This window comes from Oreochromis niloticus, linkage group LG4, assembly GCF_001858045.2.
Source record: "Oreochromis niloticus isolate F11D_XX linkage group LG4, O_niloticus_UMD_NMBU, whole genome shotgun sequence".
Taxonomy (NCBI): domain Eukaryota; kingdom Metazoa; phylum Chordata; class Actinopteri; order Cichliformes; family Cichlidae; genus Oreochromis; species Oreochromis niloticus.
The window spans coordinates 2,565,252-2,573,708 of NC_031969.2; positions in this window are offsets into that span (position 1 = coordinate 2,565,252).

An 8,457-nucleotide genomic window follows, 5' to 3' on the forward strand; every position below is an offset into this window, starting at 1 on the left:
GGGGATCACACTCCTCAGCCTCCCTGGGAAAGTCTATGCCAGGGTGCTGGAAAGGAGAGTTCGTCCGCTAGTCGAACCTCGGATACAGGAGGAACAATGCGGTTTTCGTCCTGGTCGCGGAACACTGGACCAGCTCTTCATCCTCTCAAGGATACTTGAGGGTGCATGGGAGTTTGCCCAACCAGTCTACATGTGTTTTGTGGACTTGGAGAAGGCATTAGACCGTGTCCCTCGGGGTGTCCTGTGGGAGGTGTTGCGGGAGTATGGGGTGTCTGGCCCATTGCTACGGGCCATTCGATCCCTATACAACCGTTGCAAGAGTTTGGTTCGCATTGCCGGCAATAAGTTGGACTCGTTCCCGGTGGGTGATGGGCTCCGCCAGGGCTGCCCTTTGTCACCGGTTCTGTTCATAATTTTTATGGACAGGATTTCTAGGTGCAGCCAAGTGGCGGAGGGCTTTCACTTCGGTGGCCTCAGAATCTCATCTCTGCTTTTTGCGGATGATGTGGTTCTGTTGGCTTCATCAGGTGAAGGCCTCCAGCTCGCACTGGAGCGGTTCGCAGCCGAGTGTGAAGCAGCGGGAATGAGGATCAGCACCTCCAAATCTGAGGCCATGGTTCTCAGCCGGAAAAGGGTGGCGTGCCCACTCCGGGTCGGGGATGAGTTCCTGCCCCAAGTGGAGGAGTTCAAGTATCTCGGGGTCTTGTTCGCGAGTGATGGGAGAAGGGAGCCGGAGATCGACAGACGGATTGGTGCTGCGGCTGCAGTGATGCGGACGCTGCACCGGTCCGTCGTGGTGAAGAGGGAGCTGAGTGTAAAAGCGAAGCTCTCAATTTACCGGTCGATCTACGTCCCTACCCTCACCTATGGCCACGGGCTGTGGGTAGTGACTGAAAGAACGAGATCGCGGATACAAGCGGTAGAAATTAGCTTCCTCCGAAGGGTGGCTGGCCTCTCCCTTAGAGATAGGGTGAGAAGTTCAGCCATCCGGGAGGGGCTCAGAGTAGAGCCGCTGCTCCTCCACATCGAAAGGAGCCAGTTGAGGTGGTTCGGGCATCTAACAAGGATGCCTCCTGGGCACCTCCTGGGTGAGGTGTTCTGGGCATGTCCCACCGGGGGGAGGCCCCGGGGCAGACCCAGGACACACTGGAGAGATTATATCTCTCGGCTGGCCTGGGAACGCCTTGGTATTCCCCCGGATAAGCTGGAGGAGGTGGCTGGGGAGAGGGAGGTCTGGGCTTCTCTGCTTAGGCTGCTGCCCCCGCGACCCGGCCTCGGATAAAGCGGATGAAGATGGATGGATGGATGGATGGATGTTCCTGCACTACCTACCTACCAAGCATGTTTACTGTTTCCTTTGCACTACCTACCTAGTTAGATAGTTAGTTTTAGTTAGATAGTTAGTTTTTGTTAATTTATGTTGTAATTTATGTTAGGTCAGTCTGTCCTGTCTCTAGTTAGCTAGTTTAGTGTTTTCTGTTAATTTATGTTGTAAATTTACGTTGCATGTAGGACCTTGGCCCTGGAGGAACGTTGTTTCGCTTCACTGTGTACAAACTGTATATGGTTGAAGTGACAATAAAGCCAACTTGACTTGACTTGACCTGAACTTAATGGGATAAATCAGGTAAATCAGGAAACATGTTGTGTTTCTTGGGGAAACACAAAAAGGGGGGAACTGTCATGAAATTAATATATTCTTAGTGCTCATTTTCTGATTATATTGTTTTATATACTTTAATAATGAGGCTTGTAAAGCAAGGCCACTTTTGACTCACAAACTAAGTGCTCACCTAGACTGAAAAACAGGAAGTTAGGTTAGAGCTGTACAAGCATATTAATAAATACAGGAACCTAGACAAAAAGAGGAACTTGTTCCATATAAGGGTTTGTTTGTATTGAAACTATGGGTGACGTGTTGCAAAATATATATAGCGAGACAGGCTCCTGATGCCCCAGACGTGAGCTGGCGTTTCTGTGTGTGCTCAGTCTCCATTTTCCGGAAAATGTAAAATTAAAGATCATTTTTTGAGTTAGACCATTTTGAGCCGTGTCTTTCTTTGCCTTAAAGAATAAAAAGAACTGGGATTTAATAGTTCCTTGGTCAGTTCCTTGATCATTAATATGCAAATTGTTCATGTGGGAAGTTGCAATCCCACAACCAAACTTTAGCCATTAGAAACATCCTAAACCTACATAACTTAAAACCCAAGTTCTCTGGTGCCATCATTAACACCCTTTCAACAATAAAACTCCTAATCCAGTGGTTCCCAAACGTTTTTTTTTTTTGCTTGCAGCCCTCCTCATTTCCCAGCCATAGCCTGTGCCCCGTCTGTGCAAATCCCCACACAGTACTCCCATTTCAGCTCGGCCTTTTTGAGGTAAGACTCAATGATTTTAAACAGTTCTTCTGCAGTGGTTCTGGCAGGAACTTGTTTGCAGAAAAGCAATTCCTCTCTCATCTCATCTCCATCAATGAATTTGCCATACGTTATGAGTAAGCAGTCTTTGTTATTATCAGTGGCTTCATCCATTTGCAGAAAAAAGCGGCTGTCACGCACCTTATCTTTAAGCTGCTCCTCTATGTCCTTTGACATATCATAAATGCACTTGCCGATGGTATTATTGGACAGAGGTATAGCCCGTAGTTTGCTGGCTGTTGTGTCGTCAATCATTGTTGAGACCATATCCATAGCGCAGGGAAGTATTAATTCCTCTGCAATTGTGTGCGGCTTCATACAATGAGCCACTCGGTAGGCAACTTTATAGAAGCTGAGGAGAGCATTTGCCGAAACAGATGCAGCTTTAGTAAAGAGACACTGTTGACCACGACAATTTAGAAGTTTTTGTCTGAAAGTCCACTGATTTGTCTTTCTGCTCTGGATGTTTTGTCTCTAAGTGGCGTCTTATCTTGTTAGGCTTTAAACTGTCACAAACTAGCACTTTAAGACAGACCACACATTTCAGCCTCTCCTCATTACCCACCGTTGTGCATGAGAAGCCAAAGACAAGATATGCTTCATCATATTTTCTAGTCTTTGGCTTGGAAGGAAGTGGGTTTGTAAGCATATTTGGTGATGCTTCACCTTCTGCTTTCCGTTTGTGTGAGAGCCCCATCAAAAACCTGTCCATTATGCTAACAGAGGTCTTTTTTTTTTTTTTTTAATTCATACCGCTCTCCCCTATAAATGCTCTGCAACCCCCCCAGGGGGCGCGCCCCACACTTTGGGAACCTCTGTCCTAATCATAGCCATGAGTGAGACAGAAGATGAAAGATAGATGAAGAATTCAAGCCTTTTATACCAAAACAGTCCGTTATTTATTACCTCAGTGCTACAGTGTGTTAGCGTTGGGAGTTAAAATGTGCGTTGTGGTGCACCATTAAATTTTGTTCAGTTGTCATCATAGTGTCAGGAAAATTCAAAATCGAACTAAAGACTGTCAAAAAGAAAAGTCTTTGACCTAATCTTCAAAATAGAGATAGTGTCCTGAATCCAAATTGGGAGCTGGTTCCACATAAGAGGGTCCTGAAAACTGAAGGCCCTGCCGCTTGTTCTACTTTTAAATATCCTTGGAACCTCAAGTAAGGCAGCAGCCTGATGGCCAAGTGCTCTATGGGTGTGATATGGTAATATGAGGTCTTTAAGATAGGATGAGGCAGATCCTCTGTTCACCCAATGACATGTACATGCTGTCAAGTGCTGAAACCAGCCATCTCACAAATACCAAAACTCCAAATTTTCTCACTGTATGACCAAAATTTTATGAACCAGCAGCAAAAGAAGACCAAATCTACACTTTACATTTGCAATGAATTTCCTCTTACTTTTGCTGTCTTGCTTCCACTGCAATAATATTGCACTTCCTGAACAGCTCTCTCTGTCAGTATACTTCGAGAAAATCATCCAAAATCTCTATGTTCTGCAGTATTTGCTAATTTACACACCAGTCTACTGTTGTTTACAGAATTGTTGGCTGCTGGGTTTTTTTCCCCAAAAATGACCTCCAACATGAAAGCCTAATTTCTCCTATTCAATACCGTATAAATTTTTACAAATTGTGCCAAAATGCTTATTTATGTCCCTAATAAAATCTCTGTAACTTTGCTCTGCTTCAGTTCAGTAGCATCAATCTTTGCACAGTTAATGTCCATAGATTGAGTCACGGTTTTCTTTAGTTTTTGATCTGTTGCAGCATATTTTCAAGGTTGTTATAGACCAGGCCAGGAAAGAATCCTAAATATTTTTCTGTCTTTTATCCTGAGTCATTTTGACACATTGTCATCTGATGTGATGCTTATGCCTCTAATGAAATCTCACAAGTGTCAGCTTTATTTTGATTCCAAGATGGTCTATACAGAGTTTTGCTAATTGAAGAGAAATAGTCAATTCACTTTGGGTACGTTATTTTCAAGTAAGAAGCAACCCAGAGCAACCCCTGGGCCTTAAGAGGCTGTCTCCTTGAGGATTTGAGGTCTATTTTGAAGATTGATTGGAGAAGGGTTTTTTGGCTTTCTTAGACAGCTCTTTCCTTTTCTTTTTAAGCATAGAGGAGGAGGGGCAATAAGGTGACTTTGCTCATGGCAGTGTTTCCGTAGCAGTGGTGGTACTAAGGGAGATTTTAGTTAAGCATTTTTTGGGCTAATCGAATCTAGTGTGTTACTCACAGGAGCTGAGAGAACACTCTTATGTGTCCAAGCAAACTCATCTGCTTGTATAATAGCAGCATCTAGCACAGTAACATTTTGCTCCTTTAAATAAGTTAGGATCCTCTCTGGGAGTTGGTTTTTGAACTCTTTTAATAAAACGAGCTTATTAGCCTGACACTATTTGTCAAAAAAATATTCTTTTTCTCCTTCGCAAACTCCACATGAGGCTGGTATTTTTTTTTTCCAAATTGAAATTTTTGCCTATACGCCTCCGCCACTAACTCATACACACACAGAACAGTGGCTTTCACAATATCATAGTTTAAGCTGTCGTCAGTTGACAACGCTGTGCATACATCTTGAGCTTTTCCCAATAGCCTGCATAACCTGGATCAGGTTACTTTGAACTCTTTCTTAGTCTTCCTGCAATAGTCCTAGGCTCCCACTGCACTGAGTGTTTCTCTAACCTATTTCAACTCACCATTTTTTATACACAAATATGCATTTAATTATTATTGTTATTATTATCATTGTTAATCTCTGGCTCTCTTCCACAGCATGTCTTTGTCCAGTCTTTCTCCTACTGTCATGATCCTGGGTCATTTTGACCCAGCGTTTTGTGTTTTCTTGAAGTTCATTTTGTGCCTCGTGTGTATTCTGATTTTGTATTAGTTTAGGGTTGAACCTGAAGTTAGTGCTTTATCAGCCCTACCTGTGTCTGTCCTCTGTGCTCTGTTTGGGTCCTTGAGTTTTGTGTTGTAAAACAGTCTGTGTGTTTCCTGTTTTACTTTGTAGGTCTGTGTCTCGTTATGCCCATTAGTTTCAGCTGTGCCCCCTCCTGTGTGTCATTTCCTGATCACCTGATGTGTGTACTTATACTATGTGTCTGCCTGTGCTCCTCGTCGGCTCGTCTGCGTTAGTCTGCGTTCTTCTGTGTATCTCTGCGTTCCATGGTGCTTCGTTCCTGTCTGTGTCTCTCTGCCCCGCAGCCCTTTTGTATGCTCTCAGGTTTGTTATTTAGTTTATCCCAGTTTAGGTCTCCTTCAGTTATTTGTCATGCCTCACTGCTGGTTTGCCACTCTGCCACTTCTGTAAATAAACTCGCACTCATATCATCAGTCGGCTGCCTGCATTTTGGGTCCTCCTTTCATTCCACAACACGACTGCTGCCCCAGCCGTGACACCTACAGCCCCGGCTTCTTGTGGAAGATGGCCAATGTCATGGTCCTGGGTCAATTTGACCCAGCGGTTTGAGTTTCCTGTGTGTTTGTCATTTTTTGTATTATGTTAAGTCTACTTGGTTATGTTAAGGATTATTCTATAATACCTGAGTTGTCCTGTTCAGTATTGTTTATTAGAATTCCCCTTGTGTCTTTGCCCTCTCTGTTCATCCCTGGGTGTCTGTGTTTATACAGTAGTGTGAGTCCTTCTTCCTTGTTTCCCCTCCTTGAGAATTTACGTGTAAATTCAGAGATTTATACTCCAAAAGACAGAAGGTTGTTTCAAAGGCATTTTTGTGTAATTTTTTTAAATTTTGTTGATATAAACACATATGACATCACTTCTAAAAGTTTTTCACACAACGTTTTATTAAATGTGAAGTTGAAATCATAACAGTGATTCTAACATTTCTATATTAAAAATAAATTTAATGTCTTTTACCAAATTCCACAAGATTCTTCACCAGGACCCTTTGTGATAGTTTTCATTTTTATAGAAGCTGAAGTGATACACAACATGTGTAATGCAATACAGGCATATTTACATATTTCTAAGAAAATTAGAAGCGGTTACCAACATACTGGGCCATATTCTTATTCAAAGTGTCTGTGAAAACACAATGCTAGTTTAAAATGGTTAATGCAGCTTTTGCTATGCATATAGTCACATGCATTATGAGATCTCAATACAATCAAATTATGGTTATAATAGCATAAAAAAAGCTATTGACTCAATATTTTCTATACATATATAGCTGGAACATTGTCAAATGACTGGCTTCCAAAAACGAGTCAAAACAAAGACAACGTGGAGAGGTTTGAAAAAAAAAAAATCACATTAAGAAAGAGAAATCAAACATTTGGATTCATTTTAATGAGCTCAGACTTGTTGAAAATGCAGAGGAGCTGGTTGTGAACTGAGCTTCAGAGAAACACAACATACTGATATTCACTGTGAAGCTTTGAGTGGAAAAAGACAGAAAAACAACATGTGGTTCCTGGAATAATGGAAGCTTCCATCATTAAAGGACTGAAGAGGAAGAAGTTTACAAGGAATCACTTAGAACAGTTTGAAACATCAACTGATTGAATCCATGAATCTGAAAACGTGTTTCTGAGTGAAAGAGACAGACATGTACAGACTGAACTATCTGTTCAACAGTCAGAGTGTTTCTCTAACAGGAGGACACTCTTTACACTCAACTCAGCACAGACACACTGAGGCACCAGGAAATCTGAACCAAAACCCAGAATAAAGAGTTTCAGTGAATGTGGTGTTGAAGGTGTGGAGGTGGATCAGAGTGTCAGAGGAAACTCTGTAGAAGGACAGAGTGCCAGCAGGACAGTCCACATACACTGCTATTCTGTTAGAGACAGATGAGGAGGAGGAGAAGGAAGAGGAGGAGATAAATGTTTGTCTGTTATTGTGCCAGACAGAACGAGGTGCACCATCAGAGCAGTACAGACTCCACGAGTGATCATTCCCTCCAAATACACAGTCATTTCCTTTCCTTCTGATTCTTCTGTAACTCACTGATATATAAACGTTTCCTCTCCACTCGACCTCCCAGTAACAGCGACCAGTCAGACCATTTCTACACAGCAGCTGAGGAACATCAAATCTGTCTGGATGATCAGGATATGACTGAACCTCCTTCACATGTGTCACCTTCCTGTTGTTGTCAGACAGTTGGAGGTGTGTGTTCACTGTGTTTGTGTCGATTGTGAGTTGACAGGAATCTGATGGAGAGAACAAACACAATCCAGCTGCAGTTACTGATCCATCATCTGTTCCTTGATTGACACTTTAATGATGACTCCTGACATCAGAGATGTGAATGAGTGATGTGACAGTTTGAAGATGGTTGAATGTGTGCTGCTTTGTTTTCATGAATCACATTAAAAACACACTTACACTTCCTCAGACCTGGTCTCAACCATCGGACTCCAGCAGGCTCCACCCTGAAAGGAGGAGGGGGGTCAGGCCAGCACAGTCTCTTTCAGCATGCACACATGGACATTACATCGCTCTCATACACATACTGTTAGACAATGATAAAGGAACAGTCCAACATTTTCACAAGTACACTTCGATCCATTCGTGGATCAAACTGCTGATGATTTGGACTGATCCTGGATCTGTCAGTACACAACTGTATTGAATGAAATATGACTGATTCAAACTGTGACCTTCATTATCTTTATATTCCTCTTCTGTTTAGCTGGAAAGGACACCTCCCTACCTTTGCTGCCAACTGTTTTTCTCCTCTTGGTGTCAGTGTGGTTACTGTACATGACCTCTGACCTCCGAGTTAGTGCAGCATTGTTTTCATGTGTTTTAATGCCACCTGAAAGCTGTTCATGTTTTGATTTAAAAGCAGATTTTTCCACATGCACACAGACAAATTTCTGCCTCTGTCACACAAATAGTGGACCATATATTTGTTTTTGAATATTTCATGTTGAAACTAATAAGGGACCAGTGTATTTCCTCAGCAAACACTCTGATCCTCATGTTAGTGCACTGAATCTTTCTGCTGTCAGCTGACATCACTGAGAGTCACCTGTCAGTCTCCTTCTGTCCTCTGA